Source organism: Alligator sinensis, unplaced genomic scaffold (genome assembly GCF_000455745.1).
Source record: "Alligator sinensis unplaced genomic scaffold, ASM45574v1 scaffold109_1, whole genome shotgun sequence".
NCBI lineage: Eukaryota > Metazoa > Chordata > Crocodylia > Alligatoridae > Alligator > Alligator sinensis.
In genome coordinates, this window is record NW_005841852.1 from 646,903 (window position 1) to 661,764 (window position 14,862).

The 14,862-nt window shown below is 41.6% G+C and overlaps 1 protein-coding gene across 5 annotated transcripts in view; it reads right to left on the reverse strand.

Annotated features, from left to right (window-relative positions):
* The window catches only part of USP54 (ubiquitin specific peptidase 54), a 213,092-nt gene extending 202,128 nt beyond the window's left edge, over positions 1 to 10,964 (reverse strand). For 3 of the 5 annotated variants that reach the window (XM_006016260.3, XM_006016259.3, XM_025212576.1), the window contains exon 1: positions 10,902 to 10,964. The gene's annotated coding sequence lies outside the window, so the exon portion shown is untranslated. The other 2 variants (XM_025212555.1, XM_025212562.1) reach the window with 2 other exon arrangements.
* Between the last annotated feature and the right edge of the window lie 3,898 nt (positions 10,965 to 14,862).

Consider the following 14,862-nt stretch of genomic DNA (forward strand, 5'->3'; position numbering starts at 1 on the left):
CTGCTATCAATCAAAATATAGCATGCAATCCCAAACTTCTCAGAGAGAAAAGGGGATTATGCTAAAGAAAATAATGTGAGGGACAAGAAAAACCATCACATTCATCAGGTGCTTTCTTATAAGTCTGCCACTTCACTGTGACTAGTCTTCAGAAATCAGCCAAGGGGCTCCTTTGACAGTGGGGTCTACACAGTCATCCACTGTCACCAGAATGTCAGCTCAGATAAGGAAGGATTACACAAAGAAGTGGGGTAAGCTTGAATACAGAGAACCATGAGTTTAAGCTCAAAAATCCTCAAAGCTAACTCAGGAACAGCATTTCTATTATGATGATGAAGCAAACATGGAAACTTGTGTGTGTTAAATAATCAATGCTGTAGGTTGTAGCTGTGTGGGTCTAAGGACACAGGCAGTCAAGGTTCTTCGGGTAAATCCGATATCTTTCATTAGAGTTGGTTCACCCAAAGAACCTTGTCTGCCTTAAATAATCAATGCCACTTAGAGCCATAAGCATGGCTACATATGCAATTAAATATGGTATGAATATACTAATTTATTAACTGATTTGCATAACAATATGGGTCCTGTGTTTAGCATTCATGCCAATACCCAAATTAGTCTCAGACAAGTTGAGTAAACATAGGAGCAAAAAGGGAAATTCATGAATAGGAAGCTGTAAAAAAATACTGCTACCTTTTTTCTCCACATCCACTTTAAATTAAAAAAAGAAAATTAGGGGGAGTTGAGACAAAGGGAAAAAAAATTTAGCAAGTATAGAAGCATTCCAGCCAACTGCACAGACTGTAGACAGAATAAATTCAAACTAGAGTTAGACCAAAGTTAAGTTTTATATTGTGTTGTAAACATGCAAATCCAAGCACAACTGAGGATTCTTAAGTGAAAAGACTATATTCAAAAAGCATCCTCCTCCATATTTTGGATTTCAGATTCCAGTTCAACTAACATTTCATATAAAACGTAGAATGTCCATGCATGTATGAGAAAGTTTTCTGCTGCTTGCATTACAGTATTCATCAAAAAAGTTAGTATTTAAGTAAGCAAAATGAATGAACACCTGAAAGGTAAGAGTCGCGCTGAGTAAACTTCATGTTTGTACAGAGAGTACCTACAAAATCCACATACAATACAGCAGAGGAAAAAAAAAGATGCAGCGGTGTCAGTTTATACCCGATACTTTAAGTATTGTTTTTCACAGTTGCACGGCATGATTCAACTGAGGATGGCATTGTAACTATCCTTCAGGTCCACCTCCTCTGCCCCAACTTCACATATTCTTCTGCACTCCAACCCCAAAGAAGATCATACCAGTCCTGTCATGCTTACCTAGAAAATATTCCCAGGAGCACTGGCAGGAACATCAACACAACACACGAGTGACACTTTCAGTCTTTCCTGTAATACAAGCAGAGCTCTCTATTCCAGTAAAAATGACTAGGCTTTCCTGTCTTTCATCTATGAGCACAGCTGGCTCCTGCTGGATTACCAGGAGCTATGAAAGTAACTAGACAGTTTCACCTTACGCATGTGATAGAAGAGAAAAACTGGTGACACCAGAAGTGCAGCAAGACAGAAAAGAAACAGAAAAGCAGCTAGCAAAACAGCTACCAAAATAGTTACCTGGACTCCGCATCTCGTTTAATATCAGGGTAAATCTCATTTCTAAGGGAGAGTGGATTTCTTACTATATACAAAGTTACTTTTCCTCAGTGAGGTCCATTTCCATGTCATATTTCTCCTTTTAAACCGTAGTTATAAAAAGAGAGAGAGACTGCAAGAATATTTCTCTAATGCAAAATGTGCTTTCTCCACTTATTCCCCCCATCCAACAAATATATCCTAATCAAAAGTATCTATTTCTCTTCCTCCCAAGGGTACTCAAGGAGCTGGCTATCATACTAGCTCAGCCCCTGTCACAGATCTTTGAGAACTCCTGGTGCCCAAAGATTGAAAGAAGGCCAATGTTGTGCCCATCTTCAAGAAAGGGAGGAAAGTAGATCCGGCAAACTACAGGCCCATCAGCCTGACCTCTATCCTGGGGAAGGTCTTGGAAAAGATTATTAAAGAGGCCATCCTTAACAGAATAGCTGACGGCAATATCCTGAGGGATAGCCAGCATGGGTTTGTTGCGTGTAGGTCTTGCTTGACCAATCTCATTTCCTTTTACAACCAGGTGACCTATCACCTGGACAAGGGGGAAGAGATTGATGTTGTATATCTTGACTTTAAAAAAGCCTTTGATCTTGTATCCCATGACCACCTCCTGGCAGAACTAGCTAACTGCGGCCTCGGCCTCACCACAATCCGCTGGCTGGGGAATTGGCTCCACGGCAGGTGGTGGTCGACGGAAGTCAATCGTCATTGTTTGCGGTGACCAGTGGGGTCCCTCAAGGCTCTGTCTTAGGGCCTATATTTTTTAACATCTTCATCAATGATGTAGACATTGGTGTCAGAAGTGGACTGGCCAAGTTCGCCGATGACACCAAACTCTGGGGTAAAGCATCCACACCTGAGGACAGGAGGGTGATCCAGGCAGATCTTGACAGGCTCAGCAAATGGGCGGATGAGAACCTGATGCTGTTTAACACTGAAAAATGCAAGGTTCTCCACCTTGGGAGGAAAAACCTGCAGCATGCTTATAGGCTCAGTGGTGCCATGCTGGCTAGCACTACAGACAAAAGGGACTTGGGGATTATGATTGACCACAAGATGAACATGAGCCTTCAATGTGATGCTGCAGCTAGTAAAGCGAGCAAAACACCGGCTTGCATGCATAGACGCTTCTCAAGCAAATCCCGGGACAGCGTTCTCCTGTTGTACTTGGCCTTGGTGAGGCTGCAGCTGGAGTACTGCATCCAGTTTTGGGCCTCACAATTCACAAAGGATGTGGAGAAGCTTGAGAGAGCGCAATGGAGAGCAAGGCACATGATCAGAGGTCAGGAAAACAGACCTTATGATGAGAGGCTGAGAGATATGGGACTCTTCGGCCTGGAAAAGCACAGGCTCAGGGGCAATCTGATGGCCACCCATAAGTTTATCAGGGGTGTTTCACCAGGATCTGGGGGAACGTCTGTTCACCAGAGCGCCCCAAGGGATGACAAGATCAAATGGTCACAAACTGCTCAATGACCAAATTGGGCTGGACATAAGGAAGAACTTCTTTACTGTCCGAGCCCCCAAGGTTTGGAATAGACTGCTGCCGGAGATGGTTCAAGCACCCACTTTGAACGCCTTCACGACGCATTTGGATGTTTATCTTGCTGGGATCCTATGATCCCTGCTGACTTCCTGCCCCGGGGCAGGGGACTGGACTCGATGATCGTTCGGGGTCCCTTCCAACCCAAACGTCTATGAAATCTTTTGGAAATGTCTCCCCAAAAAATCACCTGCTGCAATGATCCATCTTGAGAAATTTGAATAGATTTGGAGCTATTGACAAGCCACAGCATGAAAAGTGTTGCACATCTTTGGGATGATTACACTTCCTTTACAATATTCTTTTCCATTCCTCATTAGGATGAAATACATATACGCCAATGCATAAAACAATAGCACACCAAACATGATGATGTCATCATTGGCAACTCTTTTCAACATATTCCAATAATAGATATGCTTTAGATATATTATCCACATGTAATATTATCCAATATGCTATTATGCTCTATTGCTCTTTATCCTTCCTGTATTTGAGAAAGCTGTGCTTCTGAGTTGATTTACACTAAGTAAAAATACACATAGCCATACATATAGTAAGAATGCTGTAGGAAAACAGGTATATTTTGCAGTGGTTCTAAAAGGAAACCAATTGATTATTATTTTATTACCATTATGTTATCATAATTAATATTCCCATTTCCACATTCTTATTCAAGGTATCCTAGTAATGATGTCTTAAGATCTTTAACACTATATAAGTCTACTGGGAGCAGTAAGCTGTTTCCATGCCATCGTGACAATACATTACCAATATGCCAATTGATGCATTCGCATTTGTTTATTGATTCACTTGTAAAAACTCACTCTACCAAGAATTCCAGCAGGAGCACCAGAAAGTGTTTTTGCCATCTCATGCTTTATGACATACTTCATTGGCTGAATGTTTCCTAAACTACATTTATATCTTTGAGCATTTGTATAAAATGGTAACATGACAAACCTCCTCTCCAAGCTGTCTCTAGTATTCGTCTAAGTCACTCATGGGTATTTTTAGTTCATTCATTTTAGTTGCAAATTAAAATACAGTTAAGTCATTCATAAAATCTTAAAGGGGATAATTCATTAATGATTGCTGAAAGAAATGCAGATAAAAAACATTCTGCTACCTTCTCTCAGAAATAGGGTGACCATATTATTTTAAGGAAGTTGGGGGCACTGCTCCCCCGCCCGCCCCCAAGTCAGCAGCACTGCTATAGGCAGAGGCAGATGCAGGCAGGGGGCGGGTTGGGCTGGGCACTGCTGTAGTCCACTCACCTTGCTCCCATGCAGCAGCAACAGTGCCTGACCCATGATGTTGCTCTAACTCCCTGCTGGATTGTGGCCCATGCCCCTGGAATTCCAGGACTTTTGTTTCAATTGTCACCAACCGTCTGGGACCAGCCTACAAAATCCAGGACTGTCCCAACCAAACCAAGATGTATGGTCAGCCTAACCAGAAAGGAAGAATCCCATTTTTGAGAGAGTATATTCTACACAACAGACACAGTGAGGGTAAATCCCACGTCAACATTTCTATTCAAGTCCCAGGTACAAGTACAGGTCAGAAAACAATTCTTCAAAAAAACAGGAGAGATGAGAAAAGTTAAAAAAATTAACATGAGTGCAACATCCAAATCAAGAACTAATGCAAACAAAAAAATGGGATTCATTTGAAAGTTTCCATGTTTCACATGTTTCTCATCTGACCGCAAATTCCTTGGAACATCCAGCTGTGTATTAGAGCTAAATTCTCTTTGCAAACTTTATGACCTACTTTTTCGCAACTAAGTAAACTGTGAATAAAAAAATAAAAAGGCCCGGGGGGGGGGGGGGGGGGGGGGGGAGAAGGGGAGGCTAGAGAGGGCCTTGGGGAAAGCTGGAGAAACACACACACACCTACCCACCTTCTCCACTAAGTCTCATAATATCTGGCCCAGGGAGATGCAGTAGCTTGTGGCCCTGGCATCCATAACACTCAGTATGTACAATTTTTCAGTAATCACCATTTAACCAAACAATGGGAGTTTCGCCCCCTTCACCCCCATCATTAAATTTGACAGCCAACAGCTAGAATTAAAAGCATTAAATCAAGATAAATTAATCTAGAAAGAGAAATGAATGGCAACATTTTTGCTAAGAATCACATGCAAGTTGCACTAACCACACAAACAAGAAAATAAAATGTTAAAACTTTAGACTTGAAGAAATGAGTAATAATACTTCAAGAGAAAAAAAGGATCATTTTTTCTCTCTCTCAAAGGGAGAGAGAAAAACTAGGCATATAAAACTATGTTATAACTAAACAATCAACGGAGGTTCTCAAACTAATTGCAAATGTTCTGATTCTATAGGAGACAAGTAGAATAAAATAAGACAGCTAAACAACAAAGCAGAGATTAAATAAATCTTTTAGATACCTAAGAACAAGAGCTGCTACAGAGCAGTGGAAAACACAGTTATTTCAAATCATGGATGATGTAACCTAAGCTAAGATAAGAAAAATAAAGCTAGTCAGAGGGTTCTAAAAGGCAACAATAAAAGAATAACAAACAGCTCCCTTTGCTTTATGTATACCCTACCAAACTAAAAGCAGTATGGAAAACCAAAGGGTTACCTAGAAAAAAACAAAAGGAAAACCTATCAGGTCATCTTCTAGTCTAACCCCTCTCTCAAACCAGGATCATCTCCAACTAAAACCACCCCAACCAGGTGTCAATCTAACCTACTCTTGATATTTTCCTAGTATGGACATTCTACAGCTTCTCTACATAGCCTGTTCCAATGCCTGACCATCTTCATAGTCAGAAAGTTCCTTTTAATCTCCAACCTAAATTTCCCCTGCTGAAGCTTCACGTATTGGTTCCTAGTCCTGTCCCCCATATTTACAGAGAAAAGCCTCTCTCTCAATAATTGCCCTTCAGGTATTTGAAGACCGTTATCAAATACCGCCTCAGTCTCCTTTTCTCCAGGCTAGATGACCCTAGTTCTTTCAGCCTTTCCTTGTAAGTCTTCCCTCCAAACCCCTAATCATTTTTGTCACCCTGTGCTGGATTCTCTCCAAGCTGTACACATTCTTCTTGAAGTGCAGGGCCCAAAACTGGACACAGTACTCCAGGTCAGGCCTCACCAGTGCTGAACAGAACAGAAGAATTACTTCTCTTGATTCGCTTGTGACAACTCAGTTGACCATCAGTAATTCATTAAAGTATGCAACGCATGCAAAGCAGCCCCCCTGCCCCTAGTGGGCTTCATGGTCAGGCCGCAACGCCATGAGGATTGCTGGTTGCATCTGGGGAGCTAGCATTTTATTTTCAGTAAGCTTTTTTCTCTACAGAGTTTGCAAGCAACGCTGGATTTCACAATTTCCACAAAATCTGCCAAATTGCGATTTCAGTAGGTCCCTAGTTATAACATTTAAAGGAAAGGAATCCTCTTCCCCTGTGTTTTTTAGAACATTAAAAAAAAAAATGAATAACCATAAAAGCAAGGCAAAAAAAATTTTTAATCTCCAGAGACAAATATAAAGTAAACTTGGATGTGACATACAGAAGCACTGCTAGTACAACTTTACTGCTCTTTGCTGTATTTTATTGAAATGTGTTTTCTTAGCAGTAACCTGAAGTTATTAAAAGCTCTCAGTATGCTACTTATAAGAGCTGTGGATTCATCTTCCAATTAATGGCAGCAATAAGTTCTTACTCAACAGTTTTAAGATGATGCTGAATTTTGCCATTATATTTCTGTGAGGATGACTGAGGGTTTCTCATAGAAGCCAGAGTGTAAGAAACTGTTGCTATATTTAACAGTTGCGTCCTCACTAATAAATCAAGATGGACAAAACGTTAATATTCACAAATGTAAAATGATATCTAATATTTACCCTATGGCTCTATTGAAGATGACTACAGGGACCTTAGATGAGGGAACTTATGGATATCTTACAGCAGTGTTCTCAATCTGTGGATTATAAGAATGTATGAAAGGGTCACAAACAAATGTTAAAAGTGCATCAATAAACTTTAAAAATGGATTCTCCTTTAAAGGAGAAAAATATGGGAAACAGTCACTTTTCCCTTGCAGGCTCAGTTTCAGCCTGAAAGAGGCTGCTTGGAGCCCAGCATGCTCCACACTCCTCCCCGCCTCCCCCCCCGCCCTACACCCACACACCCACTGGGAGGCTAGGTCCTGGTGGGGCAGAGGGTTAGGAGTGACAGGCACTGCGTCAGAACTGGCCATCAATGTTTACAAATGGGTCCTGGTACCAAAAACTAAATAAATAAATAAATAAATAACAGGTTTAGAACCACTGGCTTACAGGACTGATAAGGGAATTGAGAGCTTTTTCACATATATGTCACTAGTTCAAAACTACTAAAACAATAGTGAAGGACAGTTAGCACCATCAGACAGCTCTAGTCTACATGAAATTATTTATTAGTGTTAGTCTAGTCTTCAGCGGACGTGAAGGCTACCATGATAATTTGCATCCTTGGTGACACTTTCATCTCAGCAGAGTGGCAAAAAAATCAACATGGATACAGAACTACCTCCTCATCTCTTAGGAGCCAGTTCTAGACTGCAGTGAGACACAAAGACAGAGAAACATGGTAGAAATTATACCATCACTGATGGACTGATGCTAATCAATTAAGCTGACCCCTGTTACCAGATATAAGGTGCTTTGTTTTGCATTTTAATAATGTTAAAAAGGTGAGGGGGAACTCTCAAGCTTATAACATTGAAGCTTCCCCCATCATAGGCAGAGTTTTGACTAAATGACTATTTCTATCCAGAGTTAAAGAATCTATTCCATAAAGCTAAGTTTTGAAGGAGAAAAATGGTGGGGTGCCTTCACAATTTGGAAGAGATTTCATATTCTTTTGTTACAAAATGTCTATATATAAATGCTGGGTTTTTGGTTGTAGCTGTGGTGGTCTAAGGACATAGGCAGGCAAGGTTCTTTGAGTAGATGTGATATCTTTTATTAGAGAAACTGAGTAGTTGGGAAAAAGGTCTTAGCAAGCTTTTGGGTGCAGTCAAACCTTGCTAAGAACTTTTTTCCAACTACTCAGTTGGTCTAATCAAAGATATCCTATCCACACAAAGAACCTTGCCTGCCTATTAGGGGTGTGCAAAGCAGGCCGTATTCAATTCGGATTCGACCCGAAACAGGGAACAGTGATTCAATTAGTTGATTTGGATCACTGTCCCAAATTGATTCAGCTGAATCCAAATACGAAGATTCGATGCCGATTTGGAGAATCAGCGATTCGGCCATAGACAGCTTTAAATGTTTTTTCTACATACCTCCAGGTACCAGGCATGGCTTGTGAACGCTAAGATGGTGGGGCGGATGGAGCATCCCACGGGAGTGCGGAGAGGGGGTCCCCATGTGCTCAGCGGCAGACCCAGAAGTAGACCAGAAATACTTCTGGTCCACTTCTGGGTCTGCTGCCAAGCGCAGTGGAGTTGTAAAACAGCTTGCATTGTCTAACTGTGCTGTAAATTATTTAGGACAGAGATGGTCTCAATGTAAATGTTGACAAAGCACCTAATACAAACAAAGATCCTGATTAGGGTTTATGGGAGCTAACAGAAAAACACAACAACTGCAACAACAAAAATGAAGTGTCACATAAGAACTCACTAAAGTAGAGCCTAGAACATAGGAAGAGAGTTTCTGGCATGCAAACTGGGAAATTATAACCCTTTCTCTTCTGTAGAGTTTCCATGAAAACTCAAGCAAAGAGGTTTAATGCTTAACAGCAATATCAGAGTCAGATAACAGAGGATTAAAGTGCCCTTTATCCCTTTTAATTAACTTGTGGCTGTATCCCAAAATAGATTATCATTACCTAACCCAAGCAGAAGGAGGACCTAACATGCTTTTGCTTGCAGAAGCAACATAGAATTTAAAAAGTGCTTTTGCAGCTAGTCAGCAGCATAAACAAGCAAAATTACATAACCTTCTAGAATAATGTTAACTATAAGAAACTCTACCTGTACTAAGTTAATAAAAAAAAACCCAGTGAACATTGTGATGCAAACCTGCCTGACGGGCATCACCTAGAGGTGAAGAGACCAGGAGGACAAATATTTAATTAAATGCGAGTAGTACACAGTGTGCTTGATGGTTCTATACTTGATTAGGTGCTGGAACAGAGTAGAAAGATAAAACTATTCTCATATATTGTAATTAGTTTTTTCACCTCCTAAATGAGAGCAGCTCTACATGGACCAGTGCCAAGTTCTCTTAGCCCATAATGTGCTTTGTCAATAATTTTTAAAAAGTGTCTTGTTAGAATTACGTATTGTTTCACATTCCAGTTAAGCACTGAAACACTTCCTTTCCCATCTAGAAACAGAAAGTCTTTGTTCATTCTGCATTTATCATTTTCTAAAGGTACTATTCCATTCCCAGTCTACAACAACCAAAAACCTTGATCTTAGAGCCTTTTCTGAGGTTGCACATTAACATAATTTTAACATAAACATTAGCAGGTTTTAGAGAGGTTTGGTTTTGGACTATATTCTATCTTACTTTCCAGAAAATCACTTTTTATAGAACTGCACCAGAGATAATAAAATTAAACTGTACATTTTTTTTGTTTTCGGGCATACACATTCTCATCATTTCTATGCTGTAAAGTTCCCTGTAATACTAAAATCTATCAAAAATGTCCATTTTCACAATCACCGACTTCAACTTCTATGATGCCCACAGAAGTTTCCCTCCTTTCCTGAGGCAACATAAAACCAACTTTTTAAAGGCAGGAGGTGTGTGCATTGTTTTGATTTATTTTTAGAGCTCTAATCCCCTATGATCCCTAATCTTCCTCCTGAAAGAACAAAATCATATTCAGCAAAACCGGACAGCTCGCTCTCTCTCTCTCTCTCTGACAGAAAAAACATATTTTTTAAATCCATGTTTGAAGGTAAAAAGGAAGCATCCAGCCTCTAGATTTAACTACCTTCCTTCAAACTAGACTTACAAAATATGTGTATTTTTTCCAGTAGCAAGACTGAACCACCAGCCAAGAGAACTACAGAGCAGTGATGAAAAGCTTGCAGCTTTTCCACTTCTGACAAACTTCACTTCGGCATTTATTCCTGGCTGCCCCCTCCCCGCCCCCCCACGATAGGGGATCACCACATTCAGTGTCACCACCTCTCCCACCCCCCACCTCCCCACAGCTGCAGCAGCCGCGCAGGTCAGACCCGCCGACCCGCAGCTCCCAGGGGTTTCAGCCCCCTTAGGCAGGGCCGGGCTCGCTGCCGCAGCGGGGACCGCGCCGACCTGCAACCTGCTGCTCTCCGGAGCTTGCAGGCGGGCAGGCAGGGCTGCGCTCCCTGCCACCAGCAGCTTCCCCGCACCTTTACTTTCCTTTCCCTTTTTTATACCGACTCCGCGGGGACCGGTCGCTCTGGGACCCGTGGGGGCCCCGCTACCCCCCAGGCGCTTCACGGCTTCCCCTTCCCCGCCGTCCCGGCACTGCCTCACGGACGCGCTTCGCGGCCACGCCAGCCCCGGCCCCGGGTCCCGCCAGAGCACCACTCACGCTCACTTCCCCCAGCACCCAGCGTCGGGGCAGCCCCGTACCCCGCGGCCGCGGCCCTGCGGAGGTCAGGCACCCTCCCTCCGAGCACGGGGCCGCCACACCTCAGCAGCCGCCGCAAGTACTCACCGCCGGCGCCGGGTCCCGCCAGAGCCCACAGCATCCTCGCGCGCTTGCCCCGCCTCCTCTCGCTGCTATAGCTACGGGAGCCAAGGTAACCAGATCTCGCGAGAGTTCCTCAATCCGATTTCGCGAGATAATGGACGAGAAAAGGGAAGATCCCGGAGGGAAGGTAAGTGCGTAGGCTTGTGGCATGGCGGCGGGGGGCGGGGCGCTGCAGGGATGGGGGCGGAGCCTCGGGCCGCATAGGCGCGGTTGTTCTCAGCAGTGCATCAGCGAGACCGCGAGTATGCGCTGCCTGCCTCCGGCTCCGGGTCGCGCCGCGTCTTCTTCCCCTCGGCACAGAAAAGCGCCGGCGGGAGCCGCGGCCTGAGGGGAAAACAGCAACTGCTGCGAGGAGGCGGGACACGGGGGGGATCTTGAAAAAGGCCTCAAATGTTTTCTCTTTTAAAATCCTGCCACTTAAAACTGATTCTAGGTAGATTCATGCTGTTTTGAATGTTTGGGTACATGGGATTGGTGGTTGCTAAAAATCAGTAGCATGGGAAACCAGCTCAGGGTCCTCAATTTAAGCAGACATTAGCATTTTTTTGCTCTTATGTCCTTAGATCAACACCGCTATAACTTACACCCCTCTAATAGTACTGATGCCTTTATGGAACACCTTATTTTAATACATTAGCACCTGCTTTTGCTATGAACTTAACACAAGTGAGTGAGTATGTCCCTGCCACTGAGGCTCTGCACATGCCCTAGTGTCTCCTAGCGTAGCTAAGCACAGCACTATGAAGACACAGCAACATGGTACAATGGTCTTTTTTGGTGTAGTTACTCACGTAAACTTGTTTTCTGTATTAAATGAAAGGTATCTGGAGAATTAGAATGGTGTTGGCTAGTGTGTGTAGTGTAGAAGTAATTAAAGTGTACAGTTCATGAAGAATCAGAAATGAAGTTAAGTAGCTGTGAGAGGTAGCTCATCACGCAAGTTTCTGCGTAACGTTTTTATTAAAAGTGATGCTGCTGCCTGTGACTGGAGCAACAATCCCCTTACACAACATCCATTGTAAGGAAATCAAAGCTATGGCCCCAAGGAGTAGAGGAACAAAGGAATTAAAGAAGTTTTCTGCTGGCAAGTTTCTGGGCCCATCAGTTTCAACTTTATGATGCTTGATTGGATGCGATGCTACACCAGCGAGCAAGTTTGCTGCATTGTTTATCTCCCTGGAGAACGTCTGTCCAAACTTCATTGAACGCTTTCTTTAAGAAAGCAGACAAGGCGCCAGAAAAGCCTGCAGCCAAGACTCCTGAGAAGACTTCAGCCAAGAACTCTTCAAGTCTAGCAGCGTCACCTCAAAAAAGTCCTTCCAAATCAATACGATTGCTGTTTACAATATAATATATTAATGTAGCTATATTACTCATCTATAATTGACTGAGGTAAAAATTCTGAGTTATTTTTGGTGAAAATAGAGTAATTGGGCCTTGGTTCAGGAACCAATCCCCCATTTATAACGTTGTTTCCTATGGGAAAATTGTTCCAAGTTACAACATTTTAACTTAAGACGGGCTTTTCAGGAACCAATTGTGTCATAAGTCTGAGGACTGCCAGTATTTACAGATGGATGATCAAACATGTGGGGAGAAGGAATGATAAACTTTGTGATAGCGCCGCCACAACCAGGTTTTTTTTACAGAGGCATTCAAACAGAGAGAACAGGCAAACTGCAGAGTATATCAGGAGTAAAATATGTGAAGTCCTACAGAAGATTGGGAGTGGTAAAGCATTTGCTTTGCTGACTGATAATGCAAGTAACATGAAAGCAGGATGGGAGATCATAATGGATAAATACCCACATATTACTGTAATAGGATGTGTATCCCGTGGGCTAAACTTGCTTCTTAATGACATCATGAAGTTTGATACTCTGCAAAAGATATCTAGAAGAGCAAAAGAGGTTATAAAACATGTAAAAACTACTTGTATTGTAGCTGCAGTCTTTAAGAAGCAGGAAGAAAAGAATGCAAAGCATAAAATAGTGACACAAACTCTAGTAAAACTAGATGGGGTGGAGTGGTGATCTCATTTGAAAGTTTACTAAAAAACAAAGAAGCTCTTCAAGAAATAGTAATAACTGAGAATCTTAAAGTACCCAGAAGTATAAGGAACACTGTACATGATGAGGATGTCTTCTGGATTCAGCTGCAGAACTCCCTGAAGATTCTAAAGCCAATTTCTTCAGCAGTCACTGCATCTGAATCAGACAATGCACTTTTGTCAGACATTCCTTACCAAATGGCCCAGATAAAAATCAACTGTTTTTGAGAATCTAGGTGTATCTCCGTTTACAAGTACAGATGAAAGAAAAGTGAAAGACTATTAACAGATGGGAAGAATTTTGTTGCCAATCAATTCATGCTGTTGCAAATCTCTTAGATCCAGGATTCAAAGGCAGAAATGTTAGTAATGATAGTACTGCTACTGCATTTGACTGGATTACAAAACAAGCAACACACTTAAAACTTGATGTTGGAAAGGTACTTGCAAATGTTGCAGAATACAGAACATCTTCAGGTATTTGGTCCAGGAATGCAGTCTGGGACTCTGCCAAGCATATCCCTCCTGCAACATAGTGACAAGGCCTTTGCACAACCCAGCCTCTGACTCCTTGCTTCTCACCTGCTTCAGATTCTACATCTTCTACAGCATGTAAAAGAAACTGGTCTATGTTTGGAAATACTCACACCAAATCAAGAAATAAGCTAGCATGTGAAAGAGCAGAAAAACTTGTCTCAATCCAGGCAAACCTTCAGTTTTCAGAAGTCCATGAAGATGAAGATGATAAAAATGAAGGATCAGAAGCAGAAACTGCTGATAGTGATAGCTCAGAAAATGAGACCGATTAGACCAAGTTTCATGTAGCAAAATTTGTATTCAGTGAGTCTTGGGGGTTTTTTTCCTCAGCTCTTTTTCTAAAAATGAGTGCTTTCTGCAACTCCTTGACACTGTGGAGGCGACTAAGTCCAGAATATATAATAACTTTCTTTGTTTTACTATAATATTGTTGGTTTCTTCTATTTTCAACTTTAATTTTGGCCTGCTTCTCATAAACTGGCAAAAACTAAGAGATGCTAGGTTCCTTAGAGTTCAGCAGCTTGTAGCTCCATTGGTAACAAAAATTAAAAACATTTTAAAGTAAATTCAATTAGTAAATTTGTAATTATTGTCTGAATAAACTATACTTTTAAATTTAATAAATATACCAAACATGATAATTTTATGAGCAAACCAAGCTATACATAATACATGTTATGTTCTTAAAGTAGCAAAGTAAATTTAGATCTGTAAAGGGTACTTAGAAAATAAGCATTGCATATATTTTAATTTTTCCAGAAAGTGTACATTTCTAGTTCAGTATGATCCTACTTAACAACACATTGCTGGGTTCCCAGGCTTTTTCTTCTGGCACGGGAGTGCTTGGAGAAAAGAATCACTCTAAGCAAATTGTATAAAATCCCCTTATATTCTCCATAAACAGGAGGTTTATGTCTACATCTGCAACACAGTGCAAGGAAAACAAAGAGGAGGAAGATGAATTATTTAGTTCTTCTTACATATCTAAGCATATTGGGTCAAACTCTTCCCAACAGGTTTGTACAGAGCGTTAGTCAAGACAGAACTTGGCTTAGTGAAAATGTTCTAAATTTCAAAATTCAGTGGAATAAGAACTAAGCCACATGTAATTTTGAAAGTTAAATAACATGATGAGTACATATCTGAAGTATTCTGCAAAGCATGGGGCTGGATTTTTAATATTAGATTAGGAGTGGATACGTACATATCTAGATTGCCAAAGGCAGAGATTGAAAGTATACTGGCAAAAAAAGGTATGCTATACATTCAGCATATTTACCAAAACGGAAAGGTAAGAACTGCCCCCTAGTTTGTTGATTCATCCAAATGTCTCTTGAA